Genomic DNA, 19,350 nt, shown 5'->3' on the forward strand with positions numbered 1-19,350 from the left:
CAGTACTTGCTTGTGTATCTTATTTTCTTATTAAAAATGTGTATTTTGTGGATAAGCAACAAGGTTCTACTACATAGCACAGGGAACAATATTCAATATCCTATAATTAAGCATAATGGGAAAAGAATATGAAGAAGAAAATGTATAGGTATAACTGAATCACCTTGCTGTACACCAGAAATTAACACATTGTAAATCAACTATACTTAAAAAAAAAGGATCCTTCATCAAATTAAAGAATCTGGAGATTTCATGTTAAAAAAAAGAATATTCTAATAACCAAGTCACCTCACTGTCACAGTAAAAGATTCAGACAACACATAAAAGGACAAAGTAAAAGTAACGACTCCCTTCTCTCGACTCTGCTCCCCACGCTTTACAAAGTTACAAATGTGAATTTAAAATAGCTTACAAGCATGACTCTACAAATGACCCTGTGTCATTCCTTCTAGTGACTGAGTGATATTCCATTGTGCTCGTGTACCACGTCTTTCTTCTCCATTCACTTGTCACTGAACATTTAGGTTGTTTCCATGTCCTGGCCATTGTAAACAGTGCTGCAATGACTATTAGGGTACATGTGTCAAGGAACAAAATAGGGTCATTTGTAGAGATGTGGGTGGACCTAGAGTCAGTCATACAGGCTGAATAAGTCAGAAAGAGAAAAACAAATATCATATATTAATGCATATGTGCGGAATCTAGAAAAGTGTTACAGATGAACATATTTCCAGGGCAGGAATAGAGACGGAGAGAACAGACGTGGACACAGGGCAGGAAGGAAGGGTGGGAGGGACTGGGATGTTAGGACGGACATATATAGACTGTGCTGTGCTGTGCTTAGTTGCCCAGTCATGTCTGACCCTTTGCGACCCATGGACTGTAGCCCACCAGGCTCCTCTGTTCCTGGGGATTCTCCAGGCAAGAGTACCGGAGTGGGGTGCCATGCTTTCCTCCAGGGGCCATATATACACTACCACGTGTGAAACAGATGTCTAGTGGGAGCCTGCTGTAAAGCACAGGGAACTCAGCTTGGTGCTCTCTGATGACCTAGAGGGGTCGGGTAGGGGATGGCTGGGGAGGAGGAGGTCCACGAGGGAGGGGATGTATGTACACTTAGAGCTGACTCACTTCACCGCACAGCAGAAACCACTACAATTTTGCAAAGCAATTATACTCCAACAAAATAAAATTTAAAGAGCTTACAAGTGTGAGGTCACGCTGAACACGCTGGTGCCGTGACGTGCCTCCTCCTCTTTACTACACTCCTGAGACCGCTTCAACCCAGGCCAGCAAACCAGCCTTATTATTTGCATCAGATGCACTGATCTGTATTTTCCCTTTCGTTCCCTCCTTCCCTGGTGGCTCAGCTGGCAAAGAATCTTCCCGCAATGCAGGAGACCTGGGGTCGATCCCTGGGTTGGGAAGATCCCCTGGAGAAGAGAATGGCTACCCACTCCAGTATTCTGGCCTGCAGAATTCCATGGACTATTCCACGGGATCGCAAAGAACCGAAACAGTGGTCATAGTAAGAGTAACTGTCATCTGTTGTCACAGTAACAGGTTCAAACAACACAGAGAGGGACAAAGCAAAAGGCAACGACTCCCTGTTCCCGACTCTGCTCCCCAAGCTTTACAAAATTACACGTGTGACTTTGAAATAATTTATAAGCATGACTCTGCAAATGACCCTATTTCGTTCCTTTTAGTGGTTGACTTTGAGCGACTTAACCACTTTCACTGTCCCACCTTCCACCTGTCAGAACCATTTTAAAATTCATCTTTGCTTTATCCTTTCAGCACTGCTTTTTGCAATTTTTTTTCTAGTATTTTCTCCCGCTCTTCTGTTGGAAGCTAGCAGGCTGTGGACTGCTGTGTCCCTCTTTTTGATCCCACTGAGCAACACATCCCAGGGATTTCACCACCCAGTACAGGAAGTCCTGCATGTGGCTCCGTACCACTCAGTTGTGCAAACGTACTATGTTTTAAAAAATATTTTATTTATTTACTTATTTGGCTGTGCGGGATCTTTCCGTTGTGGCACACGGGATCTAGTTTCCTGACCCAGAATCAAACCCAGGCCCCTCTGCATAGGGAGGGCAGAGGCTTCGCCACTGGACCACCAGGGAAACCCCTAAACTATAGTTTTTTCAACTAAAACCAGAGCCTTATCGATTGGCAGGTGGTATGTTTCCAATCTTTTGCAACTCAGAAGAAAACCACAGTGAATAACCTCATGCAAACATGATATTCTATTTTTGCCAGTGAATATTTGGGACAGATTCCTAGAATTGGGATTGCTGGGCCAATGAGTAAAATGCTAGCTATAGCTAAGGCCCCCATCCAGGGTTCCCAGCAGCAGTGGACGGGAAGGCCAGGTTTGCTCCAAGCTGGGTCAGCAGAGGGTGTGGATAACCTTTTGGATTTGGGGACACACCTTGTATTTTTGCTTCCCCAGTTACACATTCCCTTTATGCTGTTGTTCAGTCATTCGTGTCCAATTCTGCGACACCATGGACGGCAGCACGCCAGGCTTCCCTGTCCTTCACCATCTCCAGGAGCTTGCTCAAATTCACGTCCATCGAGTCGGTGATGCCATCCAACCATCTGGCCCTCCGTCATCCCCTTCTCCTCCTGCCCTCAATCTTTCCCAGCATCAGGGTTTTTTCCAATGAGTCAGCTTTTCGCATCAGGTGGCCGAGGTATTGGAACTTCAGCTTCAGCATCAGTCCCTCCAGTGAATATTCAGGATTGATTTCCTTTAGGATTGACTGGTTTGATCACATCCTACATTCTTCACACGATGCTGAGTTGTTCAGCTGAGCATCTAGAACATTCCAGGCCCAGCCACGGATACCATTCAATTCTGGCTTTTAAACACTCCCACGTTCACAGAGTTTACTGACTCTTGAGCAACCAGCTGATTGGATTGGAGGGCAAACTATTCCATGAGTCCGGTAATGGTTGCATAGGGTGGGGGTGGGGGGAGGGAATCAGGCAGGGTTTCCCGGGAAAAGATGACCTTACTGGGTTTGGACGGGTGGTTCTCAATTGAGGGCAATTTAGCCTCCAGGGGACATCTGGAGACATTTTTGAAGGTCAGGACTGAGGCGGATGGTGCTCCTGGGACAGAGGTAGAGACCAGGGCTGCTGCTCAGGACTCTTCAGTGCCCAGAGCAGGCCCTGAATCAGGGAATTCTTTGGTTCACCATCTGCACAGCGCTGAGGGAGAGAGGCCCTGGTTTGGAGGGAGGACCAGGAATTGAAGTCCAGTACTTTCCCCTTTGGGAAGTACTAAACACTCAGGACACATGTGGGAATGGGGTAGGCAGTGGCAGGGAACACGGAGCGAGCTGGCCTCGTCTCCTGGACCCGCTTCAATCTTCACTCCTCACCCCTTTCCTCCAAGAAAAGGTGAAGATGGATGAGAATGTCTGGTGGCTGTGAATGTCTCTCCACCCCCGCCCCTCACCCCCTCAAGCGGGAAGAAACCTTACACCGAAATATCAAGGGCTGAGCGCTGAAAACCTGTGTGATCAAGACCTCAGAGAGCAGATGGAAGCTTCTGGAACACCAGCCATTGCGAGCCGATTTCCGCCCCCCCTTTAGGCAATGCTGCTTGGGCACAAACCCAACGCAGGAGGCCTTTCAGCCAAAAAAGGAGACTTTTTCGGGAAATTTCTGAGCAATTCAAAACGGAGGGTGTTGAAATGAAAACCATTTTGCAGCCTTGGCCCCTGCCAAGGGGGTGCCGGAAGGAACAACTCTGTTCTTTGGCTAAACTGCTGGAGTCTTGGAGCCGAAACCCTCAGGCAAGGGATTTACACCCCCCGCTCCAGCAACCCGACTCTCACACCCCTCACCCCAGCTGGTCTGGAGTCACCTCTCTCCATCGGGGCAGCTGTGATGGAATGCGCTCGACAAAAGTCGGTTTGGGCACGAACAGTGTCTAGCGTTGCATACACTCCCATGCACTGGATCCCAGCATCTGCCCTACGAGGTGTTATCCCATTTAACACACTGGGAAACTAAGGCTCTGAGAGGTTGACCCAAGATCACACAGCTGGGACACGCCTGTGGGGAGACTCAGGCAGCCCGGTGTATGAGTGTGTCTCTGCTGGGTCATCTTCCCTCATCCTCCTGGTTCCCAGGGGAGGTGATGCCAGGTGCGGCGGAGGGGGAGGTCACACTCTCGGTCCCAGCTCTGGGAGACCTCATGGATCGTGTCATCTCACTGCGGGTGGAAATGTTCCCAAGACTCCATCCTAGCCCCCCAGGGGGGAAGACCTCACCTCTGGGAATCCTGCAGGACCGCGGCTTGCCCAGGGTCACACAAAGTTCCTGGAGGAGCTGAGTTTAACTGAATGCCAAGAGCACAGTCATTGCTCCATAAATGCTCGCTGCACTTAACATTTTTCTTGGCTGTGCTGCACAACATGTGGGATCTTCATTCTCAGACCAGGGATCGAACCTGCACCCCCTGCATTGGAAATGCAGAGTCTTAAAGAGTCGGACACGACTAAGCGACTGAATTGAACTGAACTGAATCACTGGGCCTCCAGGGAAGTTCCTGCCCTTAACAGTCTTGCTGTGTGCAACCCGCTTCCTGCCCGAAAACAAGGGTCTTTCTTCTTCAGCCCAGGCCCCAGCAGAAAGCTGCTTCCAGCCCCAGCTGCAGGCAGAGGCTGAGGCGAGGCTGTTGAGGATGCGGAAGATTTAGGAGGTGTCTTGGAGGTGACCCAGGACTCGAACCCACAGCTTTGGCCTCAGCCAGGGCTCACTCTCGGGTTGCACTTTGCTTCCCAGCAGATGCGCCGGATGTTTGTTACCATGAGTTCCTGAATCGCCTCCTGAGAAGTGGATGTGGTGGGCGTGTGTCCTCTGGGGGTTCCACGCTTGAGCTTCAAGCATTTGGAAAATAAATAAATACTCTTGAAGCCTCGGGCCAGCGAGCACTGGGGCCAGGTCCATCCCAATCAGGGTTGTGCCCAAAGTTTCCTGTTGTTCAGTCAAAGTTCTGGGATTGAAAATAAAGCCTGAAACCACCTCCATTTACCTGGGCTTTTTAGGGGCTACCATGAGGAGCTAAGTCCGGGGAAAGATAAACGGACTCAGACTGGGGAGACGGGCCATGCTCTCTCTCTTATTACATTACAGTGAGAAAAAGTGACTGCTGCACCGTTTTCTGCCATTAAATTATTTCACACATACCATTTACTTGGCTGACTTCAGGCCAAAGACATTTAAAAACTCTGCTCTTGGCCAAATGATCAAGTGTTCCTGGCCCCTTCCCCTGCACCCATGGTTTTCCTTATTCCACGTAATTTAAGGGTCTAAATAGTCTGGAGGGAATTAACTGCAAATTCTTCCTAAGACAAATAAACCCGGCCTCTTCGTTTCTGCCTTTCTCAAGCTGTTGAGAGACACTCTCTGTTTGTTTTTGCTTCAAATAGTCAGTTTGTGCCTGACCCTGGGGCCACGGCGAGCTCCAACCCAAATAAATAACTTTTATTAATTAGCATTTATTCCGACCAAATAAGCGGCCTCCCCCACCCCAAATGTGATCTCTGCCAACACGTTCACAAAAATAAACAGCGGGTCCCCAGGACCTCGATGTGGATTTAACAAATTAACACTGGGCCTTGGTCAAAGGAGTTTCGAGGCTGCAGAAATACTTACAGCCAGAAGAGTCTGGGGAAGGAAGTGGAGGTGGGGGGTGCACTGAGGCTCTGCCCCCAAACACCCAGGTTTCTTGGTAGAGATCTGGTTCCTTTGAAAAGACCCCCAGGAGTGGGGCTCAGACAGGAATTCTGGAATCTGTATTCTTATGTGCCTTCCAGCCAGCATCCCTGACTCCAGGGCCACCAGGAGAGCCTTAGGAGAGAATCTCGCCTCATCAGATAAGAAGTAACAGGGAATAGAGGTGGTTAAGGAGGCCAGGGTTTAGGACTGCAGGTTGGCACTGGCTCACCAGCACAGTGGCCATGGATGAAGCCTTTATTCCATCCCAGCCTCAGGAATCCCTCTGAGAAATGGAGGTAACAGGAACCACTTCACTGAACCCTCATAAGCATCTGACCTGGGTGCTCTTAGCCTGATTTTTACAGAAGGGGAAACTGAGGCACGGGGTTAAACAACCGGTCAAAGCCACGTGGTCAGTAGAGGCTGGGGCAGGGACTTAAATCTGCAGGTTGGTCCAGAGCCCAGGCTTCTTACCACCTTGGCATGGGCAGCCAGCCCGATGAGTACCCCCAGGTGCTCATGTAGAGGGATCCTGGGCTGGGGGGTCCCTCCCGGGGCTTAGAGTGAATGGTCAGACAAGAAGAGGGGGCTGAAGGCAACAGGAGCATCTCTAAAGTTGGGGTCTGTGCTGGAATCCCCAGCACACAGGCCAGGGGGCAGCTGGGAGTGGCATGCAGGGCAGGGTAGCTTTGAGAAGAGGCAGGGGGGTGCCCAGCCTGTGAGGCCTGCGAGGGCAAAGCCAGGGTTGAGCCTGGCACTATAGGCATCACTCATATTGGAAGGAAGAAAGGAAGGATGGGCAGGAGGGAGGAGAAGAAGCGTGGACCCTGGAGCCCTCTGGAGAAGGGCGCCTGGGCTTCTGGGGGCTTCCCCAGGAGGGCAGCCCCACCCTGCCCCCAGAATCTCAAGCAAGGAGCCAAGAGCCACTTTCACACTTGGACCAGTCGGCCTCTGTCCGGGACACGCAGGGACCAAGGTTAAGGCACAAATGGGAGCAGGCGGTGAGATCACCAAGGCAAACTTTCCAGCATCATTCCCTTGAGGCCCCCAGCAACCTCAAGAGTGGGGGGTGGATGTCACTGCCTCACGGAGAAGATGGAAGGGGGGCCCAGAGAGGGGCTTGGACCTCCCCAGGATCATACAGCAAGTGAGAGCTTTCCCTCTGCAGACCCCAGAGCCATTCTTTTTCTTATTACACCCCTGGTAGCCGCTTGGCCGCGAGAAGGGAGGGAGGAGGTAGCCCCAGCCCCCAGCCCAGCCCTGGGCAAACTGACAGTGAACTTGACAGAGGGATGGGGCCCTCCTCTTGAGGGCTTTCTGGTTCTATCTACTGGAAGGGACTCCCAGGTGCGCCAGGTGGGCAGTGCCAGGACAGGGGGCCTCAGTGGTTTCAGAGATGTTGTCCCAGGTTAGTGGTCTCCTGGAGGCCAGTATCTACGCTGGACAGGCAAATCCTCTCCCTTGTGGACTCCTGCCCATTCCGTTCCTGGACTTGCCACGTTTCTCTGCCTCCCTGCTCACCTTCAGTTCTCTGCAGAATGCCGCCTCCTCCAGGAAGCCATCCCAGACACCCCACCCCCATCACAGCTCTGTCACGGTGCAGGGTAAATGTAGGGTCATTTGTCTGGCAGGGACTGGAACTTAACTGTTTTCTGACTCCCTGGGACCCATCACAGGGCCTGGTCCAAGGTAGGAAGTGTTAGTCGCTCAGTCATGTGACTTTTTGTGACCCTGTGGACTGTAGCCCACCAGGCTACTCTGTCCATGGAATTCTCCAGGCAAGAATACTGGAGTGGGTAGCCATTTCCTTCTCCAGGGGATCTTCCTGACCCAAGGATTGAACCTGGGTCTCCTGCATTGCAGATTTTTTCCATCTGAGCCAGCATGGAAGCCCAAGGCAAACTCTGCACAAATACGTGTTGAGTGTTAAGTGAATGGATGAGTGAGGAGGCACTGGGAATGTGTGGGAAGACTTCGGAGTCCGCTCCTGTCCTGGGCTGTCTCCAGGGTCCAGGATCTTCCTTGCGGAGCTACAGAGGCCTGGCCAGGGCTGAGTCACGACAGCACGTGTCACAGGGCGGGGGCAGGAGCCTGGGGCGGTGGGCTGGGGAGTCAGCCACCCCGCCGAGCATGTTTCATCTCAATAATTCTGATGAAAAACCCAAGCTGCTGATCAACTTTTACACCCACCAGTCTGGAGAAGGAGAAAGTATCGCAGGAAGAAGGAGAGGAACGAAGACACACTGGGACTCAAGGGGCAAGAGACGTGCCCTGGAGACCTATCCATGTCCCCATGGCCGCACAGGCCTCAGACAGCATATAAGAAGCCAGGGGTCATGGGCCACCCCCGTCCGGGACTGCTGCACCCCGAGGCCTTCCCAGCCTGCACAGTAACCAGTGTGGCCATGAGGAGGGCTCAGTCAGGCTTGGGCTGACCCTGGAGGAGGCTGGGGAGGCCCCGCATGTCCTCTTGAAACATCAGCAGAGTCCTGGAGGCAGGTGCAGTGCATCTGGGTCTCCCTAGAGTCTAGAACCTCTTCCGTACATGCACTAAGGACATGGCATGCTGCACACACTTCCATCAGGCCACTGGATGCCCCAAGAAGCCCTAGTGGAGGGGTCAGTGTGCCGGGGGAACTTGCCTTACTGGACAGCATGAACTCCCATCACTTCAGGGCCTTTGCACATGCTGTTCCCTCTGCCTGGATCTCTGCACCCCTTTTGCCTGGCGAATGCATCCCTGCCTTTAATCTCAGACTAGATGCCCTGTCCTTGGGTTCTTTTTCAACCCCCAGACCAGACACATCTCCTTGGTACAGGCTTCTGGGCCCTCTCTCTCTCCCGCACATCTGTAATGAAGTCATTCTTCTGTTTTGGTTACCTGCTTCATGCCTGTCTCTTTCATTTCATTCTAAGCTCTAGGAAGACAGGGGCTGGGTTTGCCTTGTCACTGCTGTATCCCTAGCACCAGGCAAGTAGTTTGGATTCAGAAATATTTCTGAATGATTATATAAATGAGGGAAGGACTTGTTCCAAAAAACGATGAGAAATGTCAAGTTCCAAAGCCACTTCCCTTCACCCTCAAAAGGGCCAGACAATGGTTTCTTAGATATGACACCAAAAGCACAAGGAATTAAAGGACAAAAGAGAAATCAGACCTCTTCAAATCAGAAACTTTTGTGAACACCATCAAGAGAGTTAAAAGGCAATTCACAGGATAGGAAAACTACTTACAAATCATATATTTGGTTAGAGACCTGTATTTAGAAGATGTTAAAGACTCTTTTAACTCAACAGCAAAAAGACAAACAATTCAATTAAAAAATGAGCGAATGGGGACTTCCCTGGTGGTCCAGTGGCTAAGACTTCACGCTCCCAATTCAGGGGGCCCAGGTTCCACCCCCGGTCAAGGAATTAGATCCCACACGCTGCAGGCAAGAGTTCGCATGCCACAACCAAGACCTGGGGCAGCCAAATAAATACATAAATATTTTACAAAAATAAATAAAAATGAACAAATGATCTGAATAGACATTTCTTCAAGTAAGATATACAAATGACCAATAAGCACATGAAAAGATGCTCAGCATCATTAGACGTCAGGGAAACTGATGGCGAAGCAAAGCAAAATTCACAAGGAGACAGCACTTCATACCCACTAGGGCGGCTCGAATCAAAAGACACAGTAACAAGTGGTGGCAAGAAGGCAGTGAAATCAGAACTTCCAGCCACTGCTGATAGGAACGTAAAGTGACGCAGCCGCTCTGGAAAACAGCCTGGCAGATCCTCAAGATGTTAAAAATAGAGTTAGCATATGACCCAGTGATTCCACTCTCCGTTATATACTCAAGAGAAATGAAAACATATGTCCGCACAAAAACTTGGATATGAATGACTGTTCATGGCAGTATTACTCATAATAGCCCCCAAAGTGGAAACAACCCACAGTGCCCATCAACTGGAGTGTACACCAATATCCACACACTGGAATATTATTCGGCTGTCAAAAGGAATGGAGCACTGACCCATGCCACAAACGGATGACCGTCGGAAACATTCTCTGTGTGCGCTCAGTCATGTCCCACTCTTTGCAAACCCATGGACTGTAGCCCGCCAGGCTCCTCTCTCCATGGGATTCTCCAGGCAAGAATACTGGAGCAGGTTGCCATTCCCTACTCCAGGGGATCTTCCGGACCCAGGGATCGAACTTGTGTCTCCTGCATCTCCTGTATTGGCAGGTGGATTCTTTAACACCAGCACCATTATATTGAATGAAAGAAGATGGTGACATTGACAGAAAGGCACAGAACGTAAGAGTCCACTCATAGGAACTGCCCCAAATAGGCAAATCTATGGAGACAGGAAGTAGATGAGTGTCTGCCAGGGTGTTGGGGGAGGCTGGTGGAGGTGGGGATTGGGGTGGGGTGAGAACCAAAGTGTGCAGGCTTGCTTTCTGGGTGATGAAAATGTTCTCAAATCCATTGTGGTGATGGCTGCACAACTGAACAGATTAAAAGTCACTGGGCTGTATGCTTTAAATGGGTGAGTTGTATGGTACGTGAATTATGTTTCAAAAAGTTGTTATACAAGCACACAGAAAAAGGGGAGGAGGCAGAGAGAAATACTGGGATTGGCTGAGGATAGCAAGGAACGCAGACCCCTGTACGCCTGGGGGAGGGCCAGGGAGGAAAGTGAAAGTGGGGGGGGGCTCAATCCTGCCTGCGCAGCCCCAAAGCCACTGGGTCAGGGTCTCTGCGGAAAAGCTGAGAAAGACAGCAGCCACAAGGTGGGGTTCTCCGGATAGAACGTCTTTGTGTGGGGGCTGCTGGAGGCAGACGGGTGGGACCAAACCATCTTCAGAGTCCCAGGGAACTTTGATAAATGGGATCGCTGGGTCCAAGTGGGGAGAACGGGTGAAGCTACCAGACAGAGAGCATCTGCAGCCTATTCTCAGGCACAGAGCAGGGTGGGAGGTCAGACTCCAGACAGCTTCCCCCAGTGTCCCCAAAACCCCTGGGTCTGGGGACCTCCCATCTCAGGGCCCCAGGAGCCAGAAATTCACATTTCAAGATGAATCAAGGTGGTCAGCCCAGCCTTCTCTGCTTTCGAGATCCCCAAACAGAGCTCCATAAATTGGGGGCACATGGTTGGAATGGGGGTGCATAGGGGGTTGAGGGTTAGGGAGTCCATTGGGGGGAAGAAGAGCAGCCCTTTGCTCAAAATTTGATCTGAGAAGGAGGTTAGTGTATGTTCCGTCTGGTTTTAATCTAAGGTTGGTGGCCAAGTGCCAGATTTATTGTAAAACCTACATTTTAATAAGGGGCTGGTATCTGGAGGAAAGCTCATTAACCATTTCCAGACCAGGATGAAGGTGCTGCTCGGGGCTCAGTGTGGGGTTTCCTCTCCCAGCTCTAGTTCCCGGGCCTCTTGAAGCCCACGGCCAGCACCTGCTGGGAGTCAGGGGCAAAGGCTGGGGGCCAGGCGCAGAGGCAGTCCGACTCTGTGTAACTTGATTCTGAAACAAAGCTGCAAACAGCTCTGGGATCTTAAGTCTGTAACGTTTGTCTTCTCAGGACTCAGACTTGAAGGAACCTTACAGATTATCTGTCAAAGTCCCTCACGTTGCCAATGGGGAAACTGAGGCATATGGCGGGGGGGCACAGTGACTTAGCCAAAGGGCTTCCAGCAAGGCAGTAACACCCCAAGTCCTATCCACTGATGTCCACCCCTGAGGACACGCGTTTTCCTCCTTCTTGCTCCTCTCCGTTTCTGGGTTCCCTGGGGAGCGGGTGCAGATGCGCATCCTTGACCCAGCAACAAGGCGTGGTTGGCAGGGGGCGGGGCAAACCAGCAGCCCCGCCAGAGAGCCAATGGCTGCCTCCCCCGAGCATCTGAGATGGAGGAAAACATCACCCTGTGGGTCCTTCGTCAAGAGAGTTCCCCTCGTGGGTGCTCCGTCTCACCATCTGTGCACTGGGGCCAGGAGAGAGTCTATACCTCCCTCTCAAGGTGGCACAGAGAACGTGGAACAGTCCAGGGCTTTCCTAAGAACATGCGAAACGCAGTGGGCTACACAGGTGACCACTACCTTCACTAGTACTTTTTCAAAATGAAACCTAGACCCTGACTCATTGGTTCTTCCCCTATGTCAATCATGAGCTCTTGGAGGAATCTAAGGAATTCTACGGGCCCTTCCCTGTGGCTCAGATGGTAAAGAATCTGCCTGCAATGCAGGAGACCTGGGTTCGATCCCTGGGTTGGGAAGATCCTCTGGAGAAGGGAATGGCTACCCACTCCAGTATTTGTGCCTGGAGGACTTCATGGGCAGATGAGCCTGGGCGGTACAGTCCATGGGGTCGCAAAGAGTCAGACACGGTTGAGCGACTAACACTTTCACTTTCCCCAGAAAAACACAAGTGCACACAGAAGTTTGCACATACCTTTGGTGGGTGGCATGGTTCATAGACTTTCTGAATCGTGTTCACAGACCCTATGCTAAAAAGTCAGCTTGAGGACTTCGCTAGTGGTGCAGTGCGTAAGATTTCGCCTGCCAATGCAGGGGACACGAGTTTGATCCCTGGTCTAGGAAGATCCCACATGCCTCAGGGCAACTAAGTCACAACTGCTGAGCCCACGTGTTCTAGAGCCTGTGCTCCACAAGAGAAGCCACCGCAATGAGAAAGCCAACAGCAACATGAGGATAGCCTCTTCTTGCCTCAACTAGTTGTGTGTTGCATGTTAGTCACTCAGTCGTGTCTGACTCTTTGAGACCCTATGGACTGTAAGCCCACAGGCTCCTCTGTCCGTGGAATTCTCCAGGCAAGAATACTGCAGTGGATAGCCATTTCTGTCTCCAGGAGATCTTCCCTACCCAGCGATGGAAACTGGGTCTCCCACATTGCGGGCAGATTACTGTCTGAGCCACCAGGGAGTCCAACCGGAGAAAACCCACATAGCAACGCAGACCCAGGGCAACCAAAAATAATAGATTAATTAATTTGAAGCACTTTTTTTAAAAAAATAAAAAATCAGCTTTTGCGTCTAGAAGAACCTGCCCCTTTGTCCCTGTTTCACCTTGGGGTCCCCTGCACAGACCACCGCCCCCTCCCCCGAGATAGCAGCTGAGACAAAGGCAGTGCCCATCTGCCTCTCTTCCAAGGCTGGCGGGACCTCCCCTGACCCCGGCTCTGGGGCAATGCTGTACTCCCAGAGAGGCTGACCTTTAAAGCATCACTGCAGGTTTTTATGACCCATCTGTGAGTTCCAGGCATGCTGGAAAATGTGAGTTTGAGGCTCGGCTCAGAGAAGCTCCAGGCTGTCTTGAGTGTTTCTGCTGGTGGCGAGGACAGGGCCGCCCCTCCCCTCCCCTTTCTTTTTTGGCTTCCACTTATAAGCTTTTATTGTGTGCCTGGCACTGTGTTACAAAGCCCTGCCTTCTCCAGTGCAGATGGTGCTGTTAGTAAGCCTTGGTCTCCATCACAGACGTGAGGTTCAGGCGGGTGAAGTAGCTGACCCAGGTCACACAGCCCAGCAGTGATGAAGCGGAGGCTTATGTCTGGTCTGGCTGTCCCCAGAGTGGCTGGCACCTGGCAGTGGAAGCTGCCCTCGTTAACCATTTCCAGCCCAGGCTGAAGTTGCTGCCAAGGACCCAGTGTGGGTTTCTTCTCCCACTTAAGGGCTCCCAGCCTCTGGAAGCTTGCAACCTGCTGGAGTCAGGGCAAGGCTGGGGGCCGGGTGCAGAGACCACTGCAAATTCCTGTGGCTTAGCTCTACTTGAGTAAATCTGTGTGTTCTGCCCACACCCACACACCAGGCTCATGGGCCCCGGTGCCCTCAGAGCTGACGACCCTGCTATGTGTCCTGGCTCCCACCAGCCTCATCGGCAAGGTGCACTCAGAGTGGGCACAGGGCCATCTGTGACATCTTTCTCTCTCTTTTTTAAGAAATATTTATTTGGCTACACTGAGTCTTAGCTGAGGCACGTAGGATCTAGTTCTCCGACCAGCGACTGAACCCAGGGCCCCTGCGTTGGGATTGTGGGGTCTTAGCTGGACCACCAGGGAAGTCCCTGTGACATCTCTAACTGGCCCTAGTCACACCGTGGGATGACAGTCAACCCCGACTCTGGGAAATTCTCCATGGTAGTGAGCCATAGTCCCTCTCTCTGTGGGTCCCAGGGTTTACGCTTCGAGCGAGGGACAGCACAGCTGACTCTTCCTTAGGGCCACCTTGCTAATATTTGAAGGTAGCTTTTCCAAAGCCTCTGCCATGATGTTTGGAGGCTGCCCTGTCCCCTCTCCACCCTGGTGGCCCCCAGGGGAGGGGCTGATACCAGATCTTCCAGATTTCTCATGAGTGTCCACTGACATTCTGCTTCGAGACTCCCTGGGAAGCTCATTAAAAAAGGGACATTCCCATCCATCCCCAGGGAAGTCCCAAGTTACCCCTTTCCTGTTGCTTCTGTTTTCCCATCTAGAAAATGAAGATAAGATATTCCAATAGGGCTTCCTGGCACTAGGGGCAAAGAATCCGCCTGCCCCTACAGAAGATGCAAGAGGTGCGGGTTCAGTCCTCGGGTCAGGAAAATCCCCTGGGGGAGGAAATGACACCCCACTCTGATATTCTGGCCTGGAAAGTTCTACAGCAGAGGGGCCTGGCTGACCACAGTCCAGGGGCCCACAAAGAATTGGACACAACTGAACACATATCCTTAACAAGAGTTTTTGTGGGGATTAAGAGTTACCACATGTAAAGTTCTTAAGACAGTGTCTGGGACACAGTAAGTGCTGAATCACATTAACCATTAGTATATTTATTTGGAGTCAGCTGGGTCGAGGTTTGATTCCCAGACTTGCCATATGTTAGCCATGCCACCTACTGGCAAATTCCTTAACCTCTCCAAACCTCATGTTTGCATCTGTCAAGTGGAGACTTTCAGAGGATTAGGGGTGGGTGCCCTAAGTCTTGCTCCTCAACAACAGTATGCTGGACACTTACTTTCCCCCCAAGAGCTAGTGCCCTCCCACTGGGATGCTGCCCCGAATGTGCCTGAGAAGTCTTGATCATCAGCACCTGGCACATAGTAGGCGCTCAATAAATGTGGAGCAAATACATGTATGATCTAACGAACGGAACTTGGGTCCCAATGGGGTGGCAGTCCCAATTCTCTGTCCACCCAAACACATGCCGACTTCTGCGCACTGTAGATTGGGTAAACTGGTTCAAGCGTCCCGCCTCACCCGACCCTCTGTAGTCCCCCAGGCGCCTCTGTCCACGGGATTTTTCAGGCAACGATACTGGAGTGGGTTGCCATTTCCTCCTCCAGGGGATCTTCCTGATCCCAGGGATTGAACCCCCGTCTCCCGTGTCTCTTGCACTAGCAGGTGGATTTTTTTTTTTTTTAACCACTGAGACCCTCCTATCTGCAGAGACAAATTTACTGGTTTTTATTTATTTTTTTACGTTTTGGCCACTCCGCACAGCACACGGGATCTTCGTTCCCCAACCAGGGATTGAACCTGCTCCCCCTTGCAGTGGAAGCACAGTATCTTAACTGTCAGGGAAGTCCCACTCATTGTTTTTGTTTTTTTTTAAATTAAGGGCCAGAACATGTGCCAGAGAAATCCCCTCCCGAAGAGAAAGCTTCAGAATGGCGCTCAAGGCCAGAGGACCGTGGGCATCATCACCCTGTAGGAGAGGCAGTAAAGAAGTGCCTGGGCTGAGCCCTGTCTGCTGAACTTGCTTGGACGGGAAGGGGCAGCTGGACTGGACTGAAGGGGCAGGGGGCTGGCTATCCCAATCCCCTCTCAACTGGGGCCACCATCCTCCCTCTCCCTTGGGCCCCCAAACGCAGAGGAGCCTTGATCTCAGTCCCAAAGTCTCCAGAGCGCAGCAGCCTGGCTTGGGATCCCACCTCCTCCACTTCGCAGCCCTGTGACCTTGAGCCTGTGGCTGCTCCTCTCTGGGCCTGTTTCCTCCTGAAGAGGGCACGTGCTGGTCCCCACAGCGATGTGAGCCGGAGCGTCCACCGCACTGACAAATGGCCAGAGAGCTCTGACTGCCCGCTCCACCCTGAGACCCTGGGGACCACGCAGGCGAGTCCTGGTTCAGTGTTTTAGTGTTAAGGGGACTGACACTGCCTTCCCCCCACTCAGCATCCTAGCCCCTCACTTCCAGAACGAGGAAGCCTGGCTGGGAAAACCCAGTCTTTCCACATATCTTCAAAGGTTTTCTATGAGACACTCTTCTAGGAAGCACGGGCGTGGGGGTGCAAACGAGGGGACTGCCCCGCCTAGCCAAGGCCCTGTGTGAGGCCCCTCCTCTGCGGCAAGCCTGGGCTGGCCCAGCCTGACAGCACCGCCCTGCCCTTTTGCCTTCTCTCTGCTCTCCATTCCGCCTCCATCTAGCGGTACCAAACCATCTCCCCCGTGCCCCCATCTTTCTAACCTCCCCTGCTGGGAACGGTCGCTGCGGGGAGCCCAGGCACCGACAACTGGGAGCTCTGATGGCTCAGCTCTGTGGCTCACTTCACAGGATCCCCGAGAAGGCCCAGAGGGCACCGCAGAGCACCCCGAGGCTGCAGCGGCCTGGGGGTGGGGCAAGCAGCTGACCCGCCACGCCACCGGGGCTGAGGACCATCGCGCGGTTGATGCTGATCTGATGCCAAACTGGGAGAGGCCTCAGTGAAATCCTTGTATTTCACAACCCCCACCCGCCCGTGGGTTAAAAGCCCCTGTCGGAATCCATACGTCAAAAAGCCTCCAATCCCTACATTTCCTTTGCCCTATTTCCTGACCCCCTCCCCCTATTTTGGCATTTCTCGGCACGGCCCAAGCTCCTCGTCTTAGGGGAAGCTCTGACTCAGAATTTTAAAAAAAGCTTACGCACAAACTTAAGAAAACAAACTTGGGGGGCGAGGCAGGAAGAGTCCCCTGGCCCTCGTAGGGGGCGTGAAGGGCTGGGCCTTCCGAGAGGGAGTCTTCCCTCGGGGGACCCCACCCGCGGGAGCCCTGCATCCCGGGGCCACTTGCCCATCCGGGCGGGGCGCTGGCCGGCAGGCGGGGACCGGGGGGCAGGGTGGGGAGGGAAGGTCGCTTTTCCGCCCCCGCGGGTCTGGGGTCGGCCCCGGAACCCAGGGGGTGCCCGCCCGGGCGCGCCCGCCGCCGCCCGTCCCTCCCCGCCATGTGCGCGCCAGCCCGTGCGTGCGAGCCCGCCGCGCCGGTGGCGGCCAGAGCGGCGCCGGGGCACATCTGGTTCCAGGCGAGCCCCTGGCGCCTGCCTCGCCGCAGACCCGCGGCCCAGACACACAGACGTTAATAGATCGGCGCGCCCAGCCCCGCGCGGCCCGCGCCCGCCGCCGCCAAGCCGCTCAGCGCGCGAGCTAGGCAGCCGCCCGCGCCGGAGGGTGGGCGCGGTCGGAGGGGTGGGCGCGCGGCGGGCGCGGCCGGGGCGCGGGGCGCAGAGCCCACCCTCCCTTCCCCCTTCCGGCAGCCTGTCTTCCCTCCTGCTCCGACGCCTCCGTCCCCACCCACCCTTCCCCCAGCCTCCGCTGGGTCCCACGTCGGAGCTAGCACTGGCCTTCCCCATCCTGGGAAATCAAATTCAGTTAGCAACAGAGGTAGTTCCTGCTTGTCCGGGGGCGTGTCGCGGGCTCCGGGGTGGACCCGGCCCGGCCCGGCATATCTCCGCATAATAACCTTATGCGACAGGTACGCTGCTACCAACGCCGGTTCCCATTTCACAGGCCGGGAAACTGAGGCTCGGAGGTCACTGGCCCAAGATCACGCAGGGAGAAGGCAACCGCAGAGCTGGACTGTTGGACTCCAGCCCCCAGGCAGATCCACATCCCTGGGACCCGAGGTCTCCCAAAGTTGGCAGCAACACGTGCCTTCATCTGGGGCGCCCCTCCCCTGGGCGCCCCTCCCCTGGGCGCCCCTCCCCTGCCTTTCTCGGTGAGAAGCTCTTCTCACCCGTATCCCTAGTCCCTTATCTGACAGATCCTCTGACCCAAGCACCTGGGGGCAGTGAGGCTCCCAGGGGACTCCCAGGAATTTGGGTGGCTGCTTATTTCCCATCGCACCCCACATCAAACCCTGCACTTGGAGGGCACACTCCAAGCCCTCACTTGCTAAGAGAACTGCTCAGTTGTAGAAGCTCCTTAAAAAAAAAAAATCATTCATGCTTATAAGAGGTGTTCTGCTTCTAAAGGGGCTATGATCTTTAAAAACAGTCCCCCTAACCGTCCCCCTCAAGGTTATAGGTCTGAGTGAGCTAAAGTGGGTGGGTGAGTGGAGGTGGGTTTTTGTCGTTCTCTCTTGTTGTTTTATTTCTTTCTTTGCTTATTTTAACCATGGCCTTTAGCCCTAAGGGCTAAGCATGTGTGTTTGCAAATTGCATTGGGAATTACTGTGTTGTGTCCAGGTTAAGTTTTAGCATCCCCCTTCTCCGAGGGGACTTTATAAGAAAAGGAGGCCATGGCAAAGTGCCACACTCAGTCTTAAACTGGGAAAAGAGCCTTTTTCTGAGAAGCTTATACGACAGCAAAAAAGTTATGCTCAAAACTTTCCCATTCATACCCTCTGAATTCACTCGGGGTGGGGGTGGGGGGTGCTTGTTAACTCCGGCTGTCAGAAATTCTAGGGTTTCGAACAAAACCACACTTTAAAAGTTCCCAGGCTGAGGGAGGGTAATCAGCTCTGTAATGGTCTCTGTGGACATGCCCGGGCACTGGAAACCAATGGGGAAAGGAGTCTTTTTTTATTTTTCAGCCAAGTCCCACAGTAGAGGTTCCTGGCTCGTGGAACACCCCCTTGCCCTCCCCCTCAAAAGAGGTGGGGGTCTGAGGAAGACCAGCATGGTGCAGGAAGGGGAAGCTCAAACAAACTGGGGGCCCTGAACAGGCTCTCAGCTCTGATTCCCTCCCCTCCATCGTGGTGAGACGGGCCCCATCCCTGGCAGGCTTGGGGGACAGGGGTTGAAGCCCAGGCCACTGGCCAGGACTAATGGACACCGGCTCTGATGTGTGAAAACCAAACCAAAGAAGCACACTGCTCAAGTGGAACCTGGGGCAAGTGACTGAATCTGGAGGAAGCGGATTCTACAAGGCCTCTGTCGCTTCTGCATCCTTTCTCACTGCAAAGGCAGTTTCTTTTGCTCCTTGAGAGGGCTTATGGCCATTTCTGGTCACAGAACTCGGTCTCCTAGCCTTCCTTTACCCCTCATTCCCCCAGAGTCAGAAACTTCTGGAACGGGTGCTGACTGCAGGCACTCTGTCCACACTCCAGGACTGGCAGTGGGGGAGGGAGAACTTGCAGAGCAGCCCTGATCTCCACGAGGGTTTCCCTGGTAGCTCAGATGGTCAAGAATTAGCCTGTAATGCAGGAGATCTAGGTTCGATCCCTGGGTTGGGAAGATCCCCTGGAGAAGGGAAAGGCTACCCACTCCAGTATTCTGGCCTGGAAAATCCCAGGCAAGATTAGATAGAGGATAGAGGCAAGGATAGAGGAACCTGGTGGGCTGCAGTCCATGGGGTCGCAAAGAGTTGAATATGACAGATCAATTAACACACCCTTGAAGCAACTAGGCACACATGCTAGTTCTGCTCTTTAA

General features: G+C 52.9%; 1 protein-coding gene across 1 annotated transcript in view; it reads right to left on the reverse strand.

Annotated features, from left to right (window-relative positions):
- Positions 1–19,350, reverse strand: part of PRRX2 (paired related homeobox 2) — a 49,534-nt gene that overhangs the window by 3,846 nt on the left and 26,338 nt on the right. The gene's annotated exons all lie outside the window — the stretch shown is intronic.

Source organism: Moschus berezovskii, chromosome 11 (assembly GCF_049115385.1).
Source record: "Moschus berezovskii isolate FMDL1 chromosome 11, NW_MosBer_1.0, whole genome shotgun sequence".
Classification (NCBI taxonomy): Eukaryota; Metazoa; Chordata; class Mammalia; order Artiodactyla; family Moschidae; genus Moschus; species Moschus berezovskii.